Genomic DNA, 27526 nt, shown 5'->3' with positions numbered 1-27526 from the left:
CCAGGAGGCCCCTGCCCCTCAGACCAATGCTTTAAAATTAAGAAATGAGTCTCTTTCATGTAAAGTCTGGATGCTTTTCAAAGGGCAGCTTTTACAGAGTCCCGGGGTGGGTGGGTCTGGGCACCCGCCTGTAAGGAGCCTTTCCTCAGATCACCACAGGCCCATGGGTCTTGTGGGCCTGAGCCCCAGGGGTCTTCAAAGCTAGATTCTGGGGGAGGGCTTGTCTTTCAGGCGCCGGTCTTAAATGTTTGGGTGACTAATGTGGGTTACAAACCCTTTGCTCCTCAAGGAGAGGCTCTTTTGAGTTCCCTCCCAGTTGTGGGTCACTGCATTGGGAGTGGGGTTTATGGCAAGACTATGTTTCAGCCTTTCCTCCCTGTGTGGTTTGCCTGGTATGAAGGGCTTGTTGCTCTGCCCATTTTTAGGGTGTTTGTTTGTTGGTTGGTTTGTTTTCAGGAAAGTGTTTCATAGAAATAGCTGTAGATCTGGTGTGTCTGTGGGAGATGAGTTCAAGGTCTTCCTACCTCTCACCATCTTGAACCAGAACCTTCAACTCGTTTGGATTTTATATCTTCTCTGAACCTGACACTTAGCAAGGGCTCAACAAATTTTGTTTTCCGTGAACAATTCCAACACCTTGGAAGGTCATCCACCCTAAGCCATGTTCAGCCACTGTAGGAAGCGCAGCACCTGAAACTCTTCCCAATAGAGATGGAGTTGGGGTCAGGCTGCCCTTTGAGCCCAGGGAGGTGCTGAGTAAGGGGACACCCCAGAGCTCAGCAGATGCACGACACCGACTGTGAAGGAGTAGGCACAGGCTCTGAGCTGGAGGTGCAGCATGCCTGGGGTGACATCAGTGTGGTTGTACAGCTCCTGGCTGCAGAGGTCTAAAGGGGGAAGAGGGGCATGATGGGAGGGTGATGGGCACTGGAGGATTAACTTTCCTTAGGTGTGGACCTGAGGAAGGTCTGTGGACCTGAAAAGGTCTGCCAGATACCATCCCATAATCAGTTGTCGTCTTCAAGTAGGCAGGGACTTTAGGGACCTTAAACCCTCTAATGTTGAGTTTTCTACAACATGTGCCTTGGATAAGTCTTCATTTCTCCCTCCTTCCCTCTTCTCCTTTTTTCGCCCCCACCGACCTTCTTTCCCTTTCCCCACTCCTTCCCTCTCTCATCTTAACATAGCCCCCATCTTCTTACCCAGGTGGGTAACTGTGTCCATTTTAGAATCTACCCATCTCCTCCTGAACTATGGAAAGCATATGGTCTCTGCCTTTAAAGCAAAATGGTAGAATAATAAAATGTCAGGGAAAGAATGCTGCTCTTCCCAACAGCCTCCCACCTCTCCCTCCCTACAGGAGGGAGGAAGAGTTCTCTCCCTCGTTACAGTATGTTCCTGGTCCTGCTCGACTGTGTTCCCCACTCCTTCCTCCTCCTCCTCCTCCTCCACAGGTTCTCTGCCTCTCTGAGCCATTAGCTTTGCTCCAATTCTAATTCTAACCCCATTAGCAAGACTTTTTCAACCCACAAGCAGTGAGCCTCTTATACCAGCACTTCTAATCATCAGCCTCCACCTCTCTTTGTCTGTGCCCACTCACTCCCCCACCTTCTTACTCTATCATTTCCATTGTTGTTATTTCTGGGTGCCTGGGAAGGAAGAGCGTAAGCTCACTGCCGGAGAATCAGTGTGTATCGAGACCACCCTACTCATAGCCACAGTGTGTTTTTTAAAGGATGAGTTTGAACAGCTGTTAGTGCACACACATCGGGTTCTTTGAGGAGGCTTGAGGGGGAGTGAAGTTTCCTAGTATGGAATGAAAGGATCAGTTCTTTTTCTTTCACCTAAAACTTTGGTTTAGCCTGATTTGCTGGCCCTCTCATCAAAGGCCAGCATGTGGTCCATGGAATGTTGTTAGGTGCTTCTTAAAGGGGTGGAGGGTTATGAGTATGGTTTAGGGAAAACATGGTTAAACAAACCAGGGACTTCTCAGAAGTGTTAATAGGTATGGTTTGATGAAGACACGGGCTGTGTCTTTGTTGTTCATTCCAATACTGAAAAACAGAAAATGATAATAAAATGAGTAAATGCATTACAAATTTCCAAGAGGGCATATGGCTTATGGCTTATGGTCTCTTTTACCCTCAGGACTCTGTGTTTGCAAAATACCTCCCATGGGAGGCAGGGCGAATGGTAAGGAGAGAGTTTCTTGGCATCTCCCTCAGGAAACCAACCAAGAGTAGAAGAGAGTTGCCCTTAGTGGCTAAGGTAGCCATTGGGTTGGTGGCTTTTATGTTGAACTCAGGTATAATTGCATGAAAACATACTTACTGAGCTTCTGGCATGTACTCAGTATAATTCTTAGGAAATGTGCAGGCAACGTGCTAGGTGCTTGAATAGCAGTAAACCAAACTCAGTTCCTGGTGTGAAACAACATCAAGAGTTTCCTTGAAATAAGCCTAAAGGAATAATCATAGAACAGTACAAGGCAGTATATGATTATGAGGCAGGAGTATGATGCCAACAGTAAATGCTATGAGCAGTTTAAAGGGGGGGGGGAATGGATATGCCTAGGGTTATCATGAAGCCATTTTGGAGAAAGTGGGGCTAGAAGTGAATGTCAGTGAATGGAATGGGTATGGATTATAGAATAATAGAATCTAAATGTCCCAAGAGATCCCAGTGGATCTTTGTTTTGTCCACTCCTGTATCCTAAGCACTTACTCCCAGCACACTGTAGCAGCAATAACATCGACTGAATGAATGATAGAGTCGAGCAAGGAGGGAGGGTACTTCAGAAGCCAACAGTAGAGCAGAAACTCTGAGGTAGGAATGTGTCTGCTCCATTGGTAGGACAAGAAGTAGTGGGGAGGAGGTAATATGGTAGGGTGGTGCTGTTTAGGAGTTCTAGGGTGGTCAGGTGGGGCCAACTTACAGAAAGTCCTGAATAGGAGGATGGAAAACTGAAATGTAGTGTAGGTTCTTAATTTAGGGAGAAAAGATGGGGTAGCAACCACGAGGAAAGACAATCAAGAAGGGGGGGGGGGTGCCTGGGTGGCTCAGTGGGTTAAAGCCTCTGCCTTCGGCTCAGGTCATGATCCCAGGGTCCTGGGATCGAGCCCCACATCGGACTCTCTGCTCTGCAGGGAGCCTGCTTCCTCCTCTCTCTCTCTCTCCCTGCCTGCCTCTCTGCCTACTTGTGATCTCTGTCTCTCAAATAAATAAATAAATAAAAATCTTTAAAAAAAAAAAAGACAATCAAGAAGGGAAAATGACAGTAGCAGCAGTGCTTTAGTCTGGGATCTTAGCTTGGCAACTGCCTACTGAATTGGGGAAGAAGTCAGACTCTTCCAAATGGGGAGCAGAAAGAAAAAGAAGTATCTGAGAGATGATCCAAAGCAAAGAATAGAGCCTGGGAGATAAAGTAGAGGAAAGTAAAGACAACACCAAGAATCTGAATAATTAGAAGAATGCTGGTATCCTTGGGAAAAAGGGGGAGGCATTTCTAAGATTCCAGATTTCGGTGTAGTCTTAGAAATGTTAAGTTGGAAGATACGGGAGAGCATATCTAGAGAAGTCGTGAAGATAGTTGGAAATATTATTTTGAAGTTGGCTTTAAATGTCTCTGAGAGGAAAACAAGAGAGCTAAGAGCTCAAGACTGCCTCTGGTGCATTCTCCTATCTGATCACTCTCTAGGGTCAGTTTGGAGCAGGACAGAGATCCTGCAGCCATCGCTCTGAGAAAGCTGGAGGGCTAAGTTTGCGGACAAGTTGGAATTTATAATGGGATAGTTTGAAGCAGACACTAAAGAATCGGATGTAAAAGCCAAAGAGACCTTATAGAAACTTTCTGGATCAGAATCTCTGGGAATCTGGACATCTAGATTGAAAATAGGTATCTGATGGGATTCTGTGTACAAAAATGCCTTGAAGACCATTTTCCTTTGCTGACCGAATCTCATGCCAATTAATTAAATGTTATAGGAAAAATTCTACTTCAATATTAATAGTCTACTAATTTATGCATACTGGCTTAACGTGCATTTTCTTACTTCCTAGAGGTGGTCAAAATTTGTTAACTCATTCAAAATTTTTAATGGCACCAACAGATGAACTGAGTTCTGAGCAGTTGCAGTGGGACGCCATGGCCCATTAATATTCAGACAGAACTTCTGGATAGCTGTCATGCAACTTGATGATTTTTAATTTTTTAAGTCATGAGCAGAATAAAAAAATAGACTATACTTAGATATAAATTTTAAAAACCAGATTGACTTAGCAGCAGTAACATTAGGCTGAAGTAATGATGACATTACTTCATGTCTTGGTTGTACATTGGGATGAGATGTGAGTGGAAGACCCTAACATGGGTGTGCTGAGGCCAGGGCCAGACTGGGAACCCAGCACTTGGAAATTGGCGCGACATCCAGACTATATCGTCTGGGTCTATAGAGTCCAAGAAGCACAGGCCGTGGGCAACAGTCAAACGTGAACAGCAGCAGGCACAGGGACAAAGGCAGGGGGCTGGATGTAGGGCGGGCACATAATTGACCAAGACTAATTCTTTAGTATGTGCAAGTGGCGAGATACACAAGGCATAAAATTGCCATTTGAATCATTTTTAAGTGTACAGTTCAGCGGCATTAAGTACGTTCCTAATGTTGTGCAACCCAACCATCACCACTCTAATTCCAGTGCTTTGTGTTTTTTTTCTTTAAAGATTGTATTTATTTATTTGAGAGACAGTGAGCAAGAGAGAGAGCATGAGAGGGGTGGAAAGGCAGAGGGAGAGAGAGAAGAAGCAGACTCCCCGCTGAGCAGGGAGCCCAATGTGGGGCTCCATCCCAGGACACTGAGATCCTGACCCGAGCTAAAGACAGATGCTTAACCAGGTGAGCCACTCAGGTGCACCTCTAATTCCAGAGTTTTTTCATCATTCCAAGAAGAAACTCCATACCCCTTGAGCTGTCGTTCCCTCTTCTCCCTCCTTCTAACCCCTGGGTACCACCAATTTGCTCTCTGTCCATAGAGATTTGCCTATTCTGGATATTTCCTATCAGTGGACTCACACAATATATGGCCTTTTGTAACTGACTTTTTTCACTTTGCATTATGTTTTTGGGATTCATCCACACTGTAGTAGGTATGAGTACATCATTCCTTTTTATGGTTGAGTAATATTGCACTGTATGGATAATACCGATTTTTTTATTCGTTCATTAGTTGATGGACATTTGGATTGTTTCTCCCTTTTGGCTGTTGTGAACAGTGCTGCTGTGGACACATATGTACAAATTCTGTTTACGCAGATGTTTTCAGTTCTTTGGGGGTTATATACCTAGGGGTTATAGACCTCGGAATTGCTGAATCATACGATAATTCTGTGTTTAAGTTCTTGAGGAATTGCCAAATTTTCCCACAACAGCTGTACCATTTTACTTAGCCCCCAGCAAAGTACGAGTCTGTTTCTCCACATCCTCACCAACATTTGTTGGACCACAACTCATTCTTGTTGTAAGAGTTTCACAGCCATGTGCTTTTCTGAGGGCCGGGGGTTGACCCCAGTGTGCTGACCTCCAGTGGTCTTCAAGACCCAGCTAGCTCTCTGTGATGTCAGCCTGACAATGACCGCCATGGTGATGGATGGAGAGAGACAGCCTCAGCCAAATGCATCATGTTTGGGTTCCCAAACTCAACCCACTACCTTAGCTCTCACACGGTCTCTGTGTTCCTGCTCAGTCACTCCTTCTGATGCCAGAATAGGCCTTTCCCTCCCTTTCGTGTGACCAGTCAACACTTGAACCAGTTCACAGCTGTGCGGCAACTTCGATGGAAGCCATGTGTCCTGGTGGTTGTTGAGTACAGCTGGCTGAGTGCAACCTCTGGCCACAAATCAAAGCTCATTAGGTGGACACAGTCAATAAGGATGGAGGAGATCTTAAACAGAGTGTTGAAGTCGAGAGATAGTCCAGTCCACTGTCTCTAGCGTATTTCCCACTTGGAGGGTCCCGTCAGCTGTTTAAACTTGGCCTGACATTTGCAGGCATTTTTCAACCACCTCTCCTCCCCCGCCCCTCCACCACACATTTCCCCTCAACAATGAGCAAACTGGGAATAATTTGACTAAAAATCAAGGTGGAGCTCAGTAGAGCAGATAATTAAGTATGTGATTTTATTTTTAGGGAGTTATGAGAAATCAAAGATGTCTTTGTCGTTTGAGTAAGAGTTACTGGTTCAGGGGGGCAGTGACTGAGACATCATTGTCTGTGCTCTTGGAAACTGAGGGCCTCTGAGAAGAGGCCTCTGTCACTCTTCGTGTGAGGGTGAAAGTGGCCAGCGCCAGCATGACCCGGGCTCCTGCCTGCAGACGCCTCCGTGCCAGGGGCGACAGCCCCAGCGGGCCCGCTGCCATCAGTCTGTCAGGCTCTTCCTCAGGAAAGCAGTCCCCGGTCTTGTGGCCAGTCCCCAGCGGGCTGCCCGCTCCAGCCGCAAAGCTCTGCCCGACCAGCTGTGCGGTGTCTTTGTGGAGCAGATCAAGAAGAATCAAGAAACTCAGCCCCTGAACAACCACCACCACCTACCCCGAAGAGAGACTCATGTTTCCGAGCCCGGGGGAGGAACAGAGAGCGAAGGGACCACCGTGGCAGGTTCTTCATTTGAAACTTAGAGACATGTTTTCTGAAATATAATTTGAAATTAGTAACCTGGACACTTTAAGGAGCCCGAGAAGCAGGCAGGTCGGCAGGAGGGAGGGAGAGGAAGCCCCAGACCCTCCTTTCCCCCAGAGGCATCAGCTCAACTACGGTGTGTGGACGAAGTCCCTTTGTGAGAAATCCAGAAACCAGGCCAGAGGCTCCTGCCACCCAGGCGAGCGTGAGAGCGGCCACAGGGGAGCCGGTCATCTGACGGAGTCACAAGTGGCTGGCAGCATGCAATCTGTCTTCAAGGAATTTGGAAATAAAGAGAAGGAATCAGCCCTCTGGCCATAAGATACAAGCTCCGTGTGGAGTGGGCCGCGGCAGAGGCCTCCCGAGAAAGGGAGATGGTGGGGCTGGGGGTCCAAGGAGGGAATCGTAGGGGCTGAGCCCCAGATCTCCAGGACCAGGGGCCTCCCCTGCCGTCCACTGCGTCTACACTGCTCCTCGTGGTGGCCAGAGAGCAGAGCCTGAGGCAGGAAAGGACTCCTGTTCCCCCACAGGAGATGTTCGTCCCCAGCCCCGAAACAGCAGGAGCCACGCTCCCCTCGAGTTTGGAGCTTCAGCCTTCCACCTTACTGATGCCTGAAAGCGAAAATGGGACAAGGATTATTTATTGTTTTAAGTGAAGGATTTTGAAGACGGTGATTTAAGTTATAATAAAGATAAAAAGCCATTTCCTGCCCACCACGGCTCTCTCTTTGTCCTCTTCCTCCTGCCCTGTTCCCTGAAAAAGGCAGTTAGAGAAAATACGACCCTGGGGAATAGTGGATGTGAGAAAGCTGTGTAGCCTGAGCTGGAAAGCAATTAGCTGTCCCCGAGCAGTCTTGGAGCGAGCAGAGGCTCGTCCCTGAGGCGGGAAGACATCACCATGATTTAGTCCTGGGTTTGCTGGTTTGCTGACAGCGTGCTGTGTGTCCTGAGGCCCCACAAGGAATGCTGGCAAAAACCGAGGTCACCCCTCTGCCCAGCTGGACTGTTTCTTTGTAGTGACCCGAGAGTCAGTGAGTAAGAAAGAGAAGACCCAGGCAAGCTATAGCTTTGAATATGTATCCAGCCATGAGCGGTTGCAAAATGGTAAATTAAGATTGGATGCTTCTTTATGACTTTTTTTTTAAAAAATCCCAACTTCCTTTATAGTACCATCACCCATACTATGAAATGCAGATGTCCACATCTGAAGAGGGCTTGTAAGTAAATACAAAAAAAGCATTCCATGGTCAAATAAGTTTTAAAAGCTCTGTTTTAAGCCTGAAGCACACTTCTACAGAGCAGGACTTCTCAGAGACTTCAGTAAGAATGATGCCTTTGAGAAGAGTATGTCCTAGACAACCGTGGTCCCATGTGTCTGCTGATGGAAAGCCTTCCCGGGAGGGTGGCTCTGGGCATGTTGTCTCATAGAATGCCGCCTGCCCTACCTGTTCCTCAGGTCAGAGGTCTTCACTGTCTCTGGTGATTTTTCCTGCACGATGACCCAATACTATGTGCTCGTTCCTCTTCTGCCTGGTGGAGTTTCTAAGAAACGGACCCAATTTCATGAGAGATCTGCCCCCCAACGTGAACTCAGAGGACTGTTTAAAGGTCTCAGACCTCATCAGCAGTTTTAATGATGAGGGGATGATGGCCCAATGATGAAGAAGGCGCGCACAGCTACACCACAAGCCAGTCGGGGGAGGGCCAGGCCGTGGGGCAGTGCTTGACTGCTGGCTCCATAGCCCCCTGGGGTGCCCCCGTGGCCCCTTATCTTTCTGGGCGTGACCTCACTTGAGCCCCAGCACATGGCTCCCGGCTGGCTCCCTGGCTTGTTCTGCATCCGTCCTTCTTGAGGGCATTTATCCGGGCCCCTCCTGGCAACTGCTAGTCAGCCATTTTCACTCTGTCCAATTTTGAATAAAGAGATTCTTGCCAAATGTTTTTTGATCACATATTTAAAGGCAGAGTAATAAATTGGGAACGACCAGATCTACTCCTTTGGAATGGCTGCTTTCCTACCAGCCTACCTTTTTATCACCTGTGGGATCAGTGCTCCCTTCCCAAGCTCTTACCACAGCTAGAGGCCTGGCCCAGACAATGGCAGGAGGACGGGGCTAGCACTAGCTGGGCGGACCCAGGACCTGGAGTTAGGTCTTGGTCCACAGGGGAGGTAGGCCCGGTTTCACGTCAAAGGGGTTCGGTAGCAGCCCGCAGGGGTTCAGGGCGACAACTGGCACCAGAGTCTCCAAGGCCAAGTGAAGGATGGGCTGGTGGGCCCCTTGCAACACGCAGCCACCAATGCAAGAGACGAGCTGGTTTTTCAGATGCTAAGGTGGGAACCAGTGTGAGATGGGGGAGGCTCTGGCGGTTAGAACTGAGGGCGTGACCAGTGCTGGACCAGGGATGAGGATAAATGGAGGCAGAGTCCAAGGGTGTGCTTCTGAGCGGCTCTCCAGTCTCTCCGGCCAAATGGAGCAGTTGTGCTAGAGATCGGTGTCGGCGCTAAGCCGAGACAAGGTGGGGGGCTGCGGGGATCACGTGGGCGGGCGTGTCGCGAGACGGGAGAGACAGAGACTGAGAACCGGTAGCGTTCTCTGCTTTCCCTGTCCTAACACTTGTAATCCTGAGCCTGGTCATCACCCTCGTGAAATCTCTAAAGGTAGGGACAATGCCCATTTTGTTCACCTTTGTATGGCCTGAGCACAGTGCTACCCCGGACGTGCACAGTAAATACTGTGAGTGAATGAATGAATGAATGAATGAATTAGAGCTGTAGTGGAGATGAAATTATGTCTGTGCCAAGGCGATGCTCAGAATGCTGAGGGCTGGAGTGACTGGTGGGGCCCCCTGTGAAACACCGATTTTCCAGGCTCCTCAGGCTTGTACGGCTGGTGTTTGAGTCGGTGCTGACCACACAGCCTGAATGCGGCATGAAGCTGAACTAACCTGGGGAGAAGCACACACAGTTGGATCCTGGGGCTGCAGGTCTGTTTCTATTTTGAACAATTTATTCAGTAAACATTTAGTAGGCTCTGTTTCACCTCACTGAAGATAAAAGGGAAGCTTTGGATCGGAATCCCAGGGCCAGAGTTTGGGCCAGCAGCAGTATTTCTAAGGTCACCAAGCAAATGTCTCCAGCCACCAACTGTAATTTGGAGTTTTGACATCAAAAAAGGACGGTGGGTCAGACATTAAAACGTGTATGGCCTCCCAGGTGACAATAGCAGGGGAAAATCAATATCAACTTAATTTTGAGTAATAGAGCCAGGTTTCCACCCAAGCTGGGTGCTTGGGTTTATTTTTAAATTGTTCTCCCTGATATTTTAAAACCCTGTTGCATTCTGATTCACGGAAGAATCAGAAGACGCCAATTAATTTTTAATGCAAAATGCAGAGTTTGGATGGGCCTGAGTGGGTTTGGGAGTGTGGCGGTTTTCCTGGCCTAGGCCAGAGCCCACTCTCCCAGGACAAGGGTGGTGATGAGGAACTTGGGAGTCACATAGCTCATCACTAACATCTTGATTTTGCTGATGAAAATTTTCAGACGACACGCTAATGGCTTTCAAGGGGCCAGATCTGGATTTTGTTGTTTCAATTCTTGTGCTCAGTGAGAGTCTCTTACGAGGCCCCCCGCCCCCGCAAAGTCTCTGTAACTCATCTGTCCTCGTAGGTCATTTCACCAGGACGTATGTGTTCTGGCAGGCCCACGTGGACTCTTCGTTTCCAAAAGATGAAAAGCATGTCACTGAAAATATTAGTCAGGCTCAGGGAAAAGCTTTGTGAGTTCTGCATAATCACCAAGAAAGAGAAAGTAGGTCACATTTGGAGCCTGTTGTGTTTGTGGAAGAAAAAGGAAATAGGATGAAGAAGAAATTGTCAGATAATTTAGTTTTATCACAGCTTCTTAAGCTGAGCCGACTGTGTCGGAGGCTCTGGGTCACACACCATCCCCGCATTCTTGGGTCTCCCTTGGGTTTGCAGATCGCACCCCACCCCCGCTCAGTGAGCCTCGGCACCTCTGAGGGGTTCCTCTGCAGCTGAGCCACAGGCATTTGGGTGAGAAGAGAGTATTTAGGGGTTTCTCTGGGGTGGGGGAACTGAGCCTGAGTAGCTGCTGTCTCAGGTAACCCGAGGGCACTCCCGCATCCCTGGTTTAGGAATTGTAAATAGGGCTAGAACATTCCACAGGCCCAGGGGAGACACTAACTTCTTTGGTCTTTAGGGCTTTGGGAGGGTTTTGGGTTTTTTTGTTTTTTTGTGTTTTTTGGACCAGGTCAGATTCCTTGAAAGAGGTGCTAATAGCAGCGGTCACCCCAGAACAGCCTGATAAAAACCCGAGCCTAGTGGCTTGGAGAGCTCTACACACTTGCATTCAGAGCAGCGCATTCTGGGATAAGTACAAAACCACGGCAGTCTCTCTGCCGAAGCTTGTTTTCATAGACTCTCAGTGTTAGGAAAGAAGTCAGGTATGCTGTGAGTGGCCTCAGCTCTGGGTCCTGTCTTCTGTCTGTTCCATTCTTTCACCTACAGTTTTCATTTTTTAAAAAGATTTTATTTATTTATTTGACAGACAGAGATCACAAGTAGGCAGAGAGGCAGGCAGAGAGAGAGGAAGGGGAGTAGGCTCCCCGCTGAGCAGAGAGCCCGTTGCGGAACCCGATCCCAGGACCCTGGGATCATGACCTGAGCCTAGGGCAGAGGCTTTAACCCACTGAGCCACCCAGGCGCTCCCAGTTTTCATTTTTTAAGTACACCTCCTGTTTTGCAGGAGTTACAGTCTTGAAAATTTGCATGTATTTTGTTTTTTTGTTTTGGGTTTGTTTTGTCAAGAAGAGCATGTGGTTGAATCCTTAGGAAAGGCTTGCTGTTGAAGGAAGTGCCGCAGTGACGCAGTTTGTAAAGGGAAGAATTCTTGAGCGGGGCGGACAAGCACGACTTACTGGAACAGCTTGGGGATGAGCTTTGAATCTAATGGGTTTGCCGATCCTAAGTTGGGAAGCTCTGTGACAAATAGATGAAGTTCTGCCACTCTGTATTCAACAAAAGAGAAAGTAGAGAGTGATGTAGAGATTGCCTGTGACTATCTTACTAGTGCTGTCACTCTCCGGAACTCTGGGGGAAGGGGGTGTCAGTCTCTGTGTGGATGCCACAATGCATTTGGGGGCTTATCTTGTGTGGAACTGTCTTGTCATCCCTGAGTTTGTCATTGGCATCTTTAGTGACTGAGTCAGAGCAGACTGTGCACAGGGCACTGAGTTTATTGTAGTCTGTTACGTCCCAGGTTGATGCGGGTGTTCTGGCAGTTTCCAGGACCACCAAAGTTGATGCAGATTTGCACTGTATGGGGAGGCAGAGGCTAGAGAGGTAAGACAGGGTCTGTCAGGTCTGCTGCTGGATTGGCTAAGGTCCCTGGACCGGAAATCTAAGTCAACAAGGAGGTGAGTACAGATCCAGAATTGAAAACTATTAGATCATTTCCCCACTGGCAAGAGTAGGGCTGTGGTAGACCAAAAAGATAGGAGTGCTTCATGAGGCCAAGGTCAACGGCCTGCCAAGGCAAAGGATGGTTGAAGTAAGAGCGGGTATGAGTGTAATAGGAAGTCATGACTCCTCCACTCACTTCTGCCTGAACTTTGCCTCCCTGGACCTCAGTTTCAACCCTTTAACATGGTTCCATTAGGTGAGTAATTTTCAAACTTATTATTTTTAGGCACCAGAACTCTTTCTTAAAACAAGAGTTCAGTAAGAAAAAGCCCAGTGTGTAAATCAGATGAAGGTGGGTATGCTCCAGTCGGCACTGAAGGGAGGAACAGGATCAGGCACCTGAGCCCCAACTACTTGGTTCCTGTCTTGTATATCAAGGTGGTTCCTTGACCTGCCAGGAACAGCATTAAACAATACTGGAATGGATAGATTTTAAAATCCTGTCTAGCTCAGAAAGTTGGTCAACAGAACTTTGGAATCAGTGCTGCCTTTTTTCTAAAGCTGCTCATGGTTTCCTGGGCACTTGTGCCTGGAGGGCTGTCCCTCTTGTTTTTAGAAGGGTCCCATCTGCACAGGGTCAGACCTCTGTGTCAATTGTAGGCCGACCAGAAGTTTCTGCAGGCCAGCTGAGTTACCAGAGCCAAGAGGCTCTGTGGAGACCAGAGCTGGACTGTGCTGGGGACGCATGGTCCACTGGCTGCTGGAGGAGACCTCATGGGGTGTGAAACAGCCCTTCCCGTGCCAGCCCTCATCTTCCTGTGAGGCAAGGGAATATGGAGGCATCCGGTGGGTCTTTGAGATTCACAGTCTATGGGATTAGGAGGTAAAAGGGTGGAAAAGTGACACCAGCAATAATGCCGACATTCAGCTCAGACTCAAAAGTCTCTTCTCATACAGAGAGTAGGAAAGAACATGGCGGACTCTTACCTTCTTGCAGAGACCATAAACTGGTTCCAAAACCAAGTCAAACTGGGGTGAGCATCCCCTTTCCCTTTACTTGAAAGGTTGTCTTGGACTTCTTGAATCATGAGGAAATGGGAGCTCATTTCATTCAAACTACACAGTCCAAAATCCAGGGTCTTGTGAAGCACTCAATATAGTTGAGGGGGAAAACACATGAGTATCAGTATCAATCCCGTATTGCTGCCCCAGCTCTGCTCTTGGCTGTGTGACTTCCGGTAAATCCCATGGGCTCTCCGTCCCTGGGTTTATGTCCGTTAAATACGGAGAACACCCAACTCTGGCAAGGATACGATGAGGTGTTAGATATGAAAGTGTTAAGTGTCACCCGCCTTACAGAGAATAGGAGTGGCCAGTATGTAGCTGGTGAAGGCTGAGATGAATCCTTGGGGAAATGGCGTTGCTCCATCCACAGAGCCTGGGGTCACCCGGGCTGAGATTCCTGCTGTCGTCAGCTAGCCGTCGCTCCTTTGTTAATTTACCAATAACAGCTTTGTGGCCGGGACAAAGGTCCAAAAGCCAAGTCACCCTCACAGTTGAGCCTGACTTGGGCAGAGTTTGGGCTCTGTGCACCTGGAGCCCAGAGTCAGCTCACCTGTTCTCATTACCTGGCGTTCTGCCTGCCTCTGGTAGGTGAGTCGTTTGGGATTTCAGCACCAGCCTAGGAAGAGAATAAAAACCTGTGAGGCCAGGAAGAGAGGGGATAAAAGAAGAGGAAGGAGAGGAAAAGGGTGAGTCAGAGAGCTCGGAAGGGAAAGGAACTGCTCCCTTTGCCAGAACATTGGTCATTATACAAAGAATATGCATTCACTGTAGAAAAAAATATATAAAGTAAAAGAAGATATAAAATATTATGTTAGTCTCATTAGCTAGAATTAAAACAGTTAATGTTTAATTACTTTACCTCTTAATTTACACACACACACACACACACACACACCACACATCAGTGTGTATATAGGTAGGGCTTTGCACGAGAAGAGGATCACACTCAGCAGAGTCCTGTGAATGTTTAACCAATGGCTAGGGGAGAGGCTGACCTGATTTGTAGCATTTGCCAATTTCCTTGGTGTAAATACTCCCTCTGTGGCTGATTTCAAATTACCAACCTGTTGTCAGCCAGCTCATGAGCTTCTGGAAAATGGAGAACAGTCAGCTTTTGGGAACCAGCAAGATTCAACTCCAGCCCACCACCAGGTTTTGTTTTCTGATTAGCCTTTCTCAATCACAATATAGTGCAAAGGTCTTTATGCCTAAACTTTTGAAAGTTGTCTTTATCACATCACTTTCCGAATCAAAATCATTTTCCTTTTGAAACATGGAGTCATGGCCTCGTCCACTGATTCTAAGTGCTGCCCTCTAGTTAGAATTTGCCTGCTCCTTGTGGCCTTTACACAGTGGCAAGTAGACCCACACTCGATTAGGTGGCAGGAATAGAAATGTAGCTGGGGGGGGAAAAATGACAAATTAATGTGATCAAGCAAAAGAGAGTGTGGTGGCCTGGAACTGATTCTACAGTCCATTATCCCCGGACAGATTTGACTTAATAGAGGCAATTTTCTCCTTTGCCGCTCCTTCTCCTTGGTCCAGCCAGCTCAGCTGTGTAGTTGTCACTCACTTCCCCTGGATTTTCTGATGGAAACTGGACCCCTCCTGTCTGTCAGATGAGAATGGGGCGGCAAGTGTTTGGCCATCGTAAGACCTCCTAATCAGATCCACATTTTCCTTGTTGAACGGGAGCTTTGGGAAATTGCAAGGGGAAGGGGGAGTGGAGGGCTGCACTCACAGAACAGCTGTGTGTGTGTGTGTGTGTTCTCTCCTTGGCTCCCAGATAATGCCTTGGCCTCCCTAAGCTGGTGGACTATCACATCTGCGGTAAGAGTCACTGGATGGAGGGCGCCTGGGTGGCTCAATGGGTTAAAGCCTCTGCCTTCAGCTTGGGTCATGATCTCAGGGTCTTGGGATCGAGTCCCTCATCAGGCTCTCTGCTCAGCGGGGAGCCTGCTTCCCCCTCTCTCTGCCTGCCTCTCTGTCTACTTGTGGTCTCTCTCTTTCTGTCAAATAAATAAATAAAATCTTTAAAAAAAAAAAAAAAAGAGTCACTGGATGGAAAAGTAGCTGTTGCCAAGATTCTCCCACACTGGAGTTTGAATTGCCCTAAAAGAGGCTGAGCTGCGTGAGCTTTTGATAACACACCTGGCTTTCTCAGGCCCAGGAAGTTAAGACAGGGAGTTTCCACTAAGACTTCATAGGCATGGATAGCAGGGTGCTGTGGGTGACCGTGGGGGAGGGACAGTCCATTGCCACAGTAAGAAGGAAGGAGCTGGCTTTTCCCTCTACTTGCATAGCCAGTGTGACCAGAGAAAAGCAAGAAGTCTACTTTGGGTCTCTGACAAGAAGGCCATATTTGGATGCCTGGAGTGTGAGGCAAAGGACAGAACCAGCGTGAATAAATGGCCCCTCTGTTGGGGAAGCCCCCAGGCCTCACCAATTCTGGAGTCATCTTTGACTCCTGTTCTTCTCCATCCCCTGGCCCACCAGCCGACTCGCATGGGGTCTAGACTTGTCCACTCAGCCTCTGAAATGGCCCAAGAAGCTGCCCCATTCCCATTGCTCTGGTCCAGGTGGTCGTGATATCGCGCCTGAGCTATGAGGATGGTCTCCCATCTGGTCTCCTTGCTGTCTAGTCTCACACAATCTGTAGACATCCCATCCGGATCCTTACACGCACATGCGCACACATGTATACACACATGCATACTATTTTTTGAATCAGCAAAGTGTGTTCATAAACATTTAGAAATCCAGAAATTTAGAGGTGAAAGACCACACTGATTTACTTCCATGAGATGAAAACAATGATCGTTTTCGTGATGGCCCTTCAGAGAGATTGTTTTCATTCCTTAACCCAATTGACATGCAATCGAAACTACTTCGTGACCTACTTCCTCTCCTGTTATGTGAGCATTTTCCCATGTTGATACTTTTCTAAAATGAAATCACCTATCTGGTTATAACATCCCCTCACTTAAACTATTAAATAAATAAAACCGCCTCCAACCAAAACCTGTTGCCTCCATGAGGAAGGCCAGTGGCTTGGGAAGGAAGCGATCTGGAGGGAAGAGCAGTCATCTGTCCCAACCTTCACACTAATCTCTCTCCCCCACCCACCACCCAGCACCCTGGCGCACCCTCCACACCACCCCTTTTGCCTGTTGCATGAAAACATGACCTACATGTTTGCTCTGAGAATTCCATATAAATTGACTTGTATAAATGACTTCCACCTTATGCAAGTCCCACGTCCCACGTCGTGAATTCTTTCATTCCTTGAGATTTATCTTATTTAAATGTGTGTCCTTAGGAAAACTGGGAATGTCTAGAGGGCAAAAAGAGAACTTATTCAGTTTGTATTTTTAGCAGCTCGTGGTAACGCCTGGCAAGGGGTGGTAGGACTCAATAAATATTTAGGGAATGAACTGGCCTTGATTTGGTATGTCTGTTTTCATCCTCTTGCCAGTTTCACGTGTTTGTTTTTATTAGTGTCCATGATTAATCCGTATTATATTTTCTTTTCACCCTTCACTCTGTTTCGGTCTTGACATCCTGAAATTAGAGCCCCTGGCTTGGAGCCATCCACTACTTTAGTCATGTCTTTGCTGGTGGATTGAAGATATTGTGAGTTTCTCGTGGCTCTACTGTACCATTTAGAATCCCTGAGAAGCAAGCTCACTTTTTCAGAGTCAACAGCCCAGAGTCCGGCCTCCAACTCTCTTCTGAAAAGTTGATTTATAGGTTTATGGAAATGTTTGCAAAAGGAGAAGCGAGCATGGGTAGAAAGTTTCCAGAGCAGGAAGTCTGCCCTCAAAGCCAGGGGGTTAGCTCACCCCTCCCTGGAGGGGAAGGTGGCAGGAAATGCAAGCACCCGAAGGTGGAGAGGGGAGGAGCTGGCCCAGGCTCTGCCCATGGGCTGAAGGATTCTGCACCTTCAAGGTGTCTGAGGGACTCTGGCCTCTACCTCCACCTCGGCCTGTGCTCCCCTCAAAAATGCATAAGGTAGTTCAAACACCATGTGCTGTTTCTTGGGGTTCTGAGGCTGCTTAAACAGGGAGATTTTGTCAGAGGGAGGAGTACATTTATTTTCAACACTTTGTCAACAAACATTAAACTAGACCTGTTTTTACTCAGACTCATAGGAAAGGGAAAGCTAGTTCAGTTCTCCTGTGCTGAGAAATAAGAACGCACACATTTCTGCCTTCTGGAATAGAAATAGAGACAGGTACATTCACGTTTACTGCAGCAAATCTCCAAAGCTTACATCAGCATGTCTGTCTTTGACATTCCCTTTTACTCGAAGCCCTAAGCATAGAGCCACATCTCTAACAGGTTGTTTTCTGGATGCCAGTAACAGAAATCCAACCCAAACAGGCATCCATAGAAAGGGTATTCAGGGTATCCACAATGTCATCAAGATGTCAACTTCATTTTCCTTCTCAATGTGCCATCCTCAACATTAAGCTTCATCTTAGGCTGGTATCAAGAGGGCAATTCTGGACATTGGACTCAGCCCTGAAGACACCTAGAGGAAGGAAGAGAGACCATTGCGTCTGGGCACTTTCTCTTAGGAGTGAGGAAAGGTTTTCAGAAAGACCCCTAGAAGGCTTTATTTACCTCATGACCTTGAGCTGTGTTGGGTCACCTGCCCATTCTTGAAGCCACTGCTGGCAAGGGAAGGATGTTACCATTGATCAGCCCATCTTCAGAGCCGAGACACCTACTGCCCAGGGAAAGATGGATGAATCTCTGAGCAAAAATCAGAATTGTGCTAGGGGGTGAAAAAGAGGGAATAGATGCTCTGCAGACAGTTCACAGTTCCCTTTATAACTCAAAATAAGCCGTAGAATTGGTTGTGTATATATATACACTCTGGTGATTTTCAAACTGTTTTGAGCTATGCTATTCAAATAAAATTTTACCCAGAAAAAGAAGCAAATATGACTGATGAAATCAGAGCAGCTGTGATTGTAAACCCCAGGAGGCTGTGGCTCTAGGATCATACTTTGACAGTCACTGGTAGAGTATTTCTTGAATTTAGATCGAACAGTTTTCTGTTCCTTGTCTCTGTTCATCCTTATGACATCCTTTAGTTGTATTGTGTGGGACAAGAGGTCAGCTGGTGAGAGAGGGCCAGGATTCACAGAGTCCAGGCAAGCAGGGGCATTCAAGGAAGGGAACTGGGTTGGGAGTAGCAGATTTGGGCCCATGAGACCGGAGGCTGAGATGTCAGGGAGCCAGGAAGAGAAGCTCCTCCGAGTGGGGTGGTGAGCTCTGGTCCCAGGGCTGACTCATTCACTCTCTGCCTGCATGGTGTGGGCGGCCATGGCCCATGGGTGGTATTTGCATCCAGGAGGAAGTGAAAGGCTTGTCGAGGCAGGAACACAGGTGCTGGGTGGGATTACTTCACAAATGGCAGACGAGGCACGCAGGTCAAAGGCTCTAAGAGCTTCATTTTGGGATGGGTAGATGTAAGTTTACCACATACAAAATACACAACACCTAGTTAAGTTTGAATATCAGATAAACAATGAATACAATTTCAACATAATAGTCCCAAATATTGCATGGGACATACATGTACTACAACATCCTACAAAAGTCGAGATATACTAAAACATTACTCATTGTTTATCTGACACTCATATTTAACCAAGCACTATATATTCTTATTGGCTAAATCAAACACCCCTACCTGGGTGGGAAATGAGGGGCCTCCTGAAGCATCAGGAGCTTAGAGCTGATTTTGTTCCCATGGTCTCCATTCTGAGTCACTGAGTAGCCAACACCTCTCGTTCTACCCAATCAATTCTGACATCAGAGAAGCTGGGTCCCAATGGAGGAACCTGAGACACTTGTTATCAGTGAAGATACCTGAATGCCCCCACGGCCTCCACGGATCCTGAGGCTGAACCCAGCCTGGGAAGACTGCTTCAGCTTTAAAGTTCCTGAGGGTGAGGATGTCAATTTATTTACTGCGTTCAGTAAATATTTGTTGAATGAAGGAGTGAATGAACGAATGACTCCTCCCTGAGGAATCCAGTGTTTATCTAGTGCAACCCAGGAACCCCAGAAGCCCAGGCGTCTTTCTTTCTGTTTCTCTTCTGGTCTTGAGACCCGTGGGAAAGACTTGGGTGGAAGGTGTAATGGCAAGTCTTGGAGAACAGTGGGAAGGGAGGGTCATGGCAAGACAGGGCAGGAGAGAGCAGGGCCAGGACGGGAGCCCGCCACGCAGGGGGCGAGAGCATCTGCCCGGGGAAGTAGGCCAAGTTTTTAATCACCCCCTCGGGCAGAGAGACTTGCGATCTCAGGTTGAGAACAGGTCTAGTGATTTTCACAGGATTCCTTTACAGTCCAACTTGGCACGTGTTCCTTTGTGGAGGAACCATCCCAGACCTGCAGTCATCTGACCAGGGTGCTTAAAGCCTGTTGGAAATGCTTCAGTGGAACTTGGTGGGTGGCAGGTAATGGCCATTTTGCTAATCTTGGTAATTTCCCAGATCTGCGGGATATTGCCCACATCATCTACTCAGCGGGCCTAGCTGTGTAAAGACCAGATTGCTGTCCTAAAGCTTTAAACCCATAATGGATCCAACTGTCTAGTTTCCCCCATTTAGACATGCTCCAGGGCCTACATTTTCCCCAATACAGAGAACTATAGAGTCTTTTTTGAAAAATTCCAATTTCCTATTTCCCTAGCAACAGGCTCTGCCTTAATGGCCGAGAACCTGCTTCCAAGCTGAAGTGAGTTTTTGCCGAGTGACGTCATGGACGCCTAGTGCTCTGACTCTCCACTGAATCGCAGGTCCCCTCTCAATCTGTTCCCCCATCTGTGTAGCAGGGATGCTGCCACAGGGCTGTGGGGCTCTGGGAAGTGCTAGAGCTTTCTGGAATTCCAGCAGCATAAGGCCCCTCAGCAGGGCTCCAGGTCAGGAGTGGTAAGAAGAACATCAACTCCCCCCGGCTTTTCCTTTGTGACTTCAGCTCTGTCCCTCCCATCCTCGCCTCCCACAAGCTCCCACACACCGTTCTGAGCACACTCTGGAACCGTGCATCAAAGCCATGCTGCCGAGTGCCTGCTTCGTGACCACTCTTTGGTCTCCTGTGGTTTTGTTAAATCTGGAAGGTGTCATTGGTACTCCGGGACAATGGCAAGATCATCCCCACAGCCCTGAACTTAGAAACAAAGAAGACAAGTTGATGTGTGGAGAATGAAGCTAGTACACAGATCGTACGTGGTCGAATACCCAAGTTAAGAAACTTTCTGCAAAAACATAGAATCCAAAACTTGAATCATAGTAATCTTAGAGAGAATGGACCAAAATGTGATTAGGCCCGTAGTTCAGAGAATAAGAATCAACACTTGCTGAAGTTACAGTATACAGTTTGGAGAAAGGGGTATGAAGAGAAGGAGAGTTAATGCAGAGAACAGAAAAGAGAACCTCCAGGAGCTGAAGTTAAGGATACCTCTTCGAGTGCTGTCTCGTGTAGGGGAGTCTCAGCTAAGCGAACAGTTTTCCTCTGCAAAGCCCCGGCTGGGATGGAGAGCAAGAGGAGAGTATGCCAGCTGGGGCCCTCGTGTGCCCCCCTGCTTCTCCTTGTTCTGAAGCTTGCCTTCCTCGGCATCCTACCCACAGGGAAAGCAGGCATTGAGCAGGTCAATGCCAGTACGCTGCGCGCATCATAATTGCATTTCCAGTTGAAAATTAATGAATTACTTCTCTCACTGGTAACTATTTATTTACACCCGACAGGCAGACATTCTTTCAATGTGCAGACCGAACTCATGTTTCTGAGTCTGGAAGCCAGAAGACGTGAATGAGGGAAGTTGAACGAGATCAGGGTGACCTTGTGGCATCTCCCTGGCCTACTGGTGGCCTTCTCTGGCCACATCCTCTACCTTTGCACCTGCTCGCACACGGTGATGTTGACACGGCAGCAGCAGGCTGTTAGGAGACCGTGCGTTTCTCCTTTTCCTTTCTTCTCCTCTCTCAAGGTCATCCCAGCAGTGCCCAGGTAGAACCTCCATTTGATGATTTCCAGGCTGGTTCCTTTCAATTTCAGCCATCTCTTGTCTTCTTTTCTCTCTACTTCGTTTCTCTCCTACCCCTTTTAACAGCCAAGATGGCACAGAGGGTCCGGTGAGAATGTGGGCACTGGTCTGTCACACTCCTTCGAGCCTTCCTTCTCCTTGATTCTGGTCTCCTGCCTGGAAGAGGACAAGGGAGGATTCTCTTTTCTCTCACTCCTATGACTTTGACTTGCTTCTCATGACCAACAGCTGAGTCCTTTCCCAAAGTGAGGCCCGGGAAAAGGGGACGCTCAAAGAGGAGGGTGGGCTGTGCTCCATGATCTTTTGGTTTCCTCTGAGGATACTGCCTCTCCACCAACTGCTCCAGCCCTGACTCCTGGAAGCCACTGGAAGGGAGGGAGTGGAGGCTGGTCTCTACACAGGTTAGGCCCTTGCCAAACTGGAGAGTCTGTGGGGCCTCAGTGGAAACACCGGATTTCCTCTTGTATCACCACCACCACCCCACCCCACCCCGCCCCGGCAAGTTGCTTCTCCCTTCTTGAAATCTTGTGTGTTTGGGAGTTTTTTTTCCTGCTGTTCCAAAGAGCTTTTATTCAGTAGGATATATTTCTTCTTGTCTTCTGGAAGAGCTGATCTGTGGTTATAAGCACATGAATGTAAAACCACCCCAGGGCCCCCCTTCCTCCCTTTGTCTTGGCAGATATTCAAAATCTGATAAAGCAATTTGGCCCATCTCTTCTGCAGTTTAAAACTTCCATGTGTTGCCTATATGCTTCTACATGAGGCTAGCAACTCCCTCTTTGTCTTGCTAACTCAGCTCCAAAGTCCAGGAAAATGCTAGAACGGGAGAGAAAATTAGTAGAACCCCTTCATTTGGCAGATAAAGAAACTGAGGCTCAAAGATGCTACTTGACCTGCCTGGGGACCTACAGCTAGTTAACGGCAGAGTGTATTGCTGGCTATTATAAATATTTGAATCATTGCTAATTAATGATGAAGTCAGACCCTGTGCAGTTACATGCTAAGAGTTTAAATATAGTGAGAAGATTATTTACCCAAAACTCTAAACACTAGAAGCAGCTAACAGTACAATTGTTCTGAAAGAAATAACAGTAAAATACTGTAAAATAAGACAATTTTTTTAAAATTTTTATTTATTTGTCAGAGAAAGAGAGCACAAACGGGGGGCAGTGGCGGGCAGGACAGACACAGCAGGTAGAAGAAGCAGCAGGCTCCCTGCTGAGTGATCCCAGGACATGGCCTGAGCCCAAGGCAGGTGTTTAACCCACTGAGCCACCCAGGCATCCCGTAAGTCTGCATTTAAAAAAAAAAAATAACTCAAGTGGGGCAAATTGGGAGTGGGAGATACAGGCTTCCAGTTTGGATAAAAGGCATAGCGTAGGGAATCTAGTCAGTGATTTTTGCAATAGGGTTGTGTGGTGACAGATGGTAGCTACACTTGTGATGAGCATAGTATAAACAAACTATAGGGAAGTTGAATCACTACATTGTTTACCTGAAACTTATGTAACATTGTGTTGTCAACTAGACTAGACTCAAAATTTTTTTTTAGGAAGCTCAAGTATAATCGAAGAACTTCTCATGCCTGCTGTATATTGGTAATATGGTCAGTAGAATTGCGGATGGCAGATGGGTGGCTCATGGCTGCCCAGTCCATACAAAGTGGACATGATGGTCGCATTAAGATGATCACATTTAAATGGGCATGCACAGTGACTCATGATTATGGTGCTGCTATCATAAAAGTTGTGACAGTCTCCTTCAAATATCTATGTGAGATAGCAACTGTTTCAAAATATTAGATTGCCGTTTCACAAAATGTGGCTCCGTAAATGTTATGGAGTTGCATGTTATTTTCAAATTGAGATCCTGGGGCACCTGGGTGGTACAGTTGCTTAAGTGTCTGACTCCTGGTTTGGGCCCAGGTCCTGATCTCAGGGTCGTGAGATCGAGCACCACGTCAGGCTCTGCACTCTCTGCAGAGTCCGCTTAAGATGCTTTCTCCCTCTCCCTCTGCCCCTCCCATTTGTGCTCTCTCTCTCTCTCTCTCTATCAAGTAAATAAATAAAATCTTAAAAAAAGAGAGAGAGAGAGAGAGAGAGATACCTAAACTCCAAAAATATTATTAATCCAGAGCTGGCCACAGTTTGACATTCTGAGTGTAGAGTCCTAACTTCAGATGTACAAACTTGTTTTGGTATTTGAAGCCACCGCGAATATATGTTAGCAGAAACAGAAATAATTTATGGTGTTCATTTTGGTTTTCTGTTTCCCAGATTTTTTTTTTTTTTTTGCATTCGTCATGATAGAAAACATGCATGATGTTTCATGAATTTCTGTAATTTCTGTTCATTCCTCTTTTTTGTTATTTGGACAAATAGTCCATGTTTGACGACATACAATATCTTCAAGTATTAGCTTCTCAAAATAGCTGCCAGATCAATTTTTTTCCTTTCATTTCTTTTTCCTTTCTTCCTACTTTTCAAGGGTTATTAGACCCAGAAACCAAAGGATCTTTGTCTTGTCTTAATATGTATTTCTCTCTTCTTTAAAATTGAAGACTGGATGTGGTAGTCCCCGAGGTCCCATCTAGGTCCTCATCTTCTGTAATTTATATGGGAACACCTCTTTCATCCCCTAAGACCCCAGCATGGGTCTTGTAAAGCCTCACTTTCCAGAATCCATCATATGCCCACAAATGTACCATTTCATGGCCCTTCACACGCTTTAGTTAACAATCTTTTTGCCCAGTGGACCACAGCCTCCACAGGGCTGTTCATCATTTCTTTTCTAGCTTAGCATAATCCCTGCCACAATTGACTCTTGTTGCATGAAATAAAAGTTAGATCAACTTCTGTCCCATAAGCACAGCCACTGGTGTAGAGTCAGCCATGTAGATAGTTAAAAATTAGCCACTAGCTTGTTCCTAGCAAACATAAGCCAACCTAAAGGAATCAAAATCATTTGTATTTTCAATGTTTCGCAGTCAGTTGTGGGTTTTTCCACAGCATCGGGGGCTGCATAATGGTGCTAGCAAACACTGAATGAATTCATGTGTGCTTTTAGGTCTTTCAGGGGCAAAAACATGCACTGTTGTTGTTGTTGTTGTAGTTGTTTTGGTGACCCAAATCAAGGTAGAAATTTAATGATAGCTACTAATTGACAGAGTAGCAGGGCTAAGGTTGAAACACTCAGGATTATATTCTGGATCTTGAATGTGAGAGTAAAGAGTAAATTAAAGCAATGTATTCATTAAGGATTTTGTTTACCTATAACATATTGTCTAATTAACAAGGCTTAAACAAGGGAGGGCCCTTTTTCTCTACTGTAATTAGTCCAAAAGGAGAATGTTTCAGGTTGGTACAGATGCTCAAGGCTGTTTGCTTTATGGTTGGTCACAAGATGGCTGCCAAAGCTCCAGCCATCACCTGCATTTTAAGCAAGAAAAAAGAAAGAGTACCCATTATGAAAGAACCCTTCTGAAAACCCTACCAAATGACGTCATAGGCCAAGACTGTAGATTATGGTCATCCCTTTCTGAAGGTGCACTAAGCACCTATTTTTGTTTTTTAAATATTTTATTAATTAATTTATTTATTTATTTATTTATTTATTTGACAGAGAGAGAGAGAACAAGCAGGGGGAGCAGCAGATGGAGAGGGAGAAGCAGGTTCCCTGCTGAGCAGGAAGCCCAATATGGGGCCCAATCCCAGGACCCCAGGATCACCCAAGCTGAAGGCAGACACTTAACTAACTGAGCCACCCAGGTGCCCTGAAGCATGGTTTTTTGACTGGATATTTGTTCCTTAAACACAGATGGACTTTTGTTAGGAAGAGGAGAGAAGAAATATTATGTAGGCAGCTAGCCACAGTTCCCTTTTTTGATTACTCAAACATACCCTTCTTCCATGCATGGGATAGATTCCCCATTTGCAAGGGACTTGGCACCCAAACCCCATCCAGTCAGTCTATCAAGATTAGAGCCCTGGGTTTCTGGGTGATATGTGGTCCCTTCCATCATTTCTGGATATAACTTCCGGATGACTAAGCCCTGACACATCTAACCTGCAATACTAGAAAAGATATAGAAGAACTATAATAAGAACTTCCATTTTAAAAACGAGGGATGGAAATATAGCAGTTACTCTCCAGTAGCAATGACCAAATCCTCAGAAGCAAGAACAGCAAGAGTTCAACCCTCCCTCTTGTGGCAGGAGCTCCTGGTCATTGCCCTCCATGGCCCTCTTCTCTCTCTGGGAGATTATTTCTCATTCATTGTCTTCCATGGCCACACCTGTGGTAGGTTTGGAAAGACAGCCTTTCTGGGGGCTATACACGTCACCGGTCTCTTGTAGATGTGAATTGCCCAGGGAAGGGAAGGAGAACAGAGTTAGGAGATTGCTGTGGGAATTGAACCATCCCAGGCTGTTCCAGACCAGGTTTGGGGTTTGGCCGTACAATTCCCCAACAACTTAATAGGCTCCTGGTCAATTCCTAATGATTTGTTTTCTTTATTTCTAGCTTATGAGGTGTGCCCATCCCCTAAATTTTAATTTAACATATACTACTTAATGTGCACTGTTGGAAGAGTTGGAACCATGGCTTCCAGTGGGGAATCACACCTCTGGCAACAGGCTTATACAGCCTCTGTCCAGGTAGGGTACCCTCTACCCCTTCTGATAAAGCACGTTTTCTCAGCCTTGCAGGGTCCAGAATACCGGCCTTTATGGCAATTTAGATTTTAGACTGAATGTCCAGAGTACCTTCCTTAGGAGCACCTTGGTGGCTCAGTCAGTTAAGCATCCAACTCTTGATTTTGGCCCAGGTCATGATCTCAGGGTCATGAGATGGAGCCCTGCATCAGGCTCCGTGCTCCGTGAGGAGTCTGCTTGAGATTTTTCTCCCTCTGCCCCTCCCCACACACTCTCTCTCTGTGTCCCTTAACCAAGTAATTAATTAATTAATTAAATGAGTCCCTTCCTTAGCAGAGTGGTATTTCTTCCCGTCTCACTTGCTGGCTCAGAGGAGCTCTAGACTCTGCTGAGAATGACAAGTTATCTACCCATATTCTAAAAGTTCCCTACCATCTTCTCTAATACCGCAGCCTCAATCAACACATCAATGACTTTCCAAGGTATAGCAAGTGGCATTTTAAAAAAATATTTTACATTAAATATCTAGGGTCACCTTTCCAGTCTGCAAATATCCAGGTTCTTTTTTTTTTTTTTTAAGATTTTATTTATTTATTTGACACAGAGAGAGAGTGGGAGGGGCAGAGGGAGAAGCAGACTCCCTGCTGAGGAGGGAGCCCAATGTGGGGCTCGATCCCAGGACCCTGAGACCATGACCTGAGCCGAAAGCAGACACCTAACCAGCTGAGCCACCCAGGAGCCCCAGTATCTAGGTTCTTGACATCTGCTTCCCTCCCTTCTTTTCCCATCCTATTCCATGTTTTAGATTCTATTACTTTTCATCCCTCAATTCTGGGTATCATGTTGTGTTATTTGTTTGGGGGTTAATTTGGCTAGTTAGCTGGATTTGGAAAAATCCAAATAACAATGATTAAACAACATGGGGGTTTATTTTTTCTTTTCATTTCTGTTCTGCTCGTAAGTAATGCCGATGGAAGCCCCATCCAGCAATCTCTACTTTCATCCCATTGGCCAGAATTATGCTGTATACTATCGAAAGGCCGAGTTTTAGTTGAATATATCATGCCCAACAAAATGAAGGGAAAATGAGGGAATGGCTATTAGATAGAAAGTCACTGGCTTCTGACACAAGGTACCTATTTATTTGTTATGCGATGCCTATTGGTGGTAATGGAGCAGTGGTTACAGGACAGATCGAAGTCTACATGGCCAAATCTGATTAGACTTAAAATTAGCCTCTCAAGGCTTTAATTAGCCACTCTGATTTTGTCATTTATCTGAGTTTCCAAAAAGGATATACTAATAATATCTCCCTACAGTATTGTTGTGGCAATTAAATAAGGTAATCCTTGGAAAACGCTCATATAGAACAGTGTCTAAGTGTGATTATGCTCAGAAAACATTAACCATTATCCAGTGTTGGTAAAAGTAGGGTCAGATGCCTTTGATTTATAGAGAATGAGACAATAGGGAAGCATCTAGCTTAGTGGGGGCATTTCCCCCTTATTCTCTCTTTCATAGCCACACCTATCCCCATGCCTATCCCTAGGCAGCCAAGCAGGCTCTCACCTCAGGGCCTTTACACTTGCTGCCCCTCAGCAAGGAACAGCCCCCCTACAGAGATTCTCTCATCTCAGCCCTTCACTTTGTTTTGG

The 27526-nt window shown here is 46.7% G+C and overlaps 1 protein-coding gene across 5 annotated transcripts in view; it reads left to right on the top strand.

Moving 5' to 3' along the window:
* Positions 1 to 27526, top strand: part of PDZD2 (PDZ domain containing 2) — a 348844-nt gene that overhangs the window by 93205 nt on the left and 228113 nt on the right. The window contains exon 1 of one of the 5 annotated variants that reach the window (XM_032337685.1): positions 18991 to 19120. The exons of the other annotated variants lie outside the window; for them this stretch is intronic. The gene's annotated coding sequence lies outside the window, so the exon portion shown is untranslated. Of the gene's footprint in view, positions 1 to 18990; positions 19121 to 27526 lie in introns of those variants that run through there. 5 annotated transcript variants of the gene reach the window in all.

The sequence above is a fragment of the Mustela erminea genome, chromosome 3 (genome assembly GCF_009829155.1).
Source record: "Mustela erminea isolate mMusErm1 chromosome 3, mMusErm1.Pri, whole genome shotgun sequence".
Taxonomy (NCBI): domain Eukaryota; kingdom Metazoa; phylum Chordata; class Mammalia; order Carnivora; family Mustelidae; genus Mustela; species Mustela erminea.
Note: the sequence above shows the minus strand (reverse complement) of the source record. Positions and strands in the feature narration are given on the sequence as shown.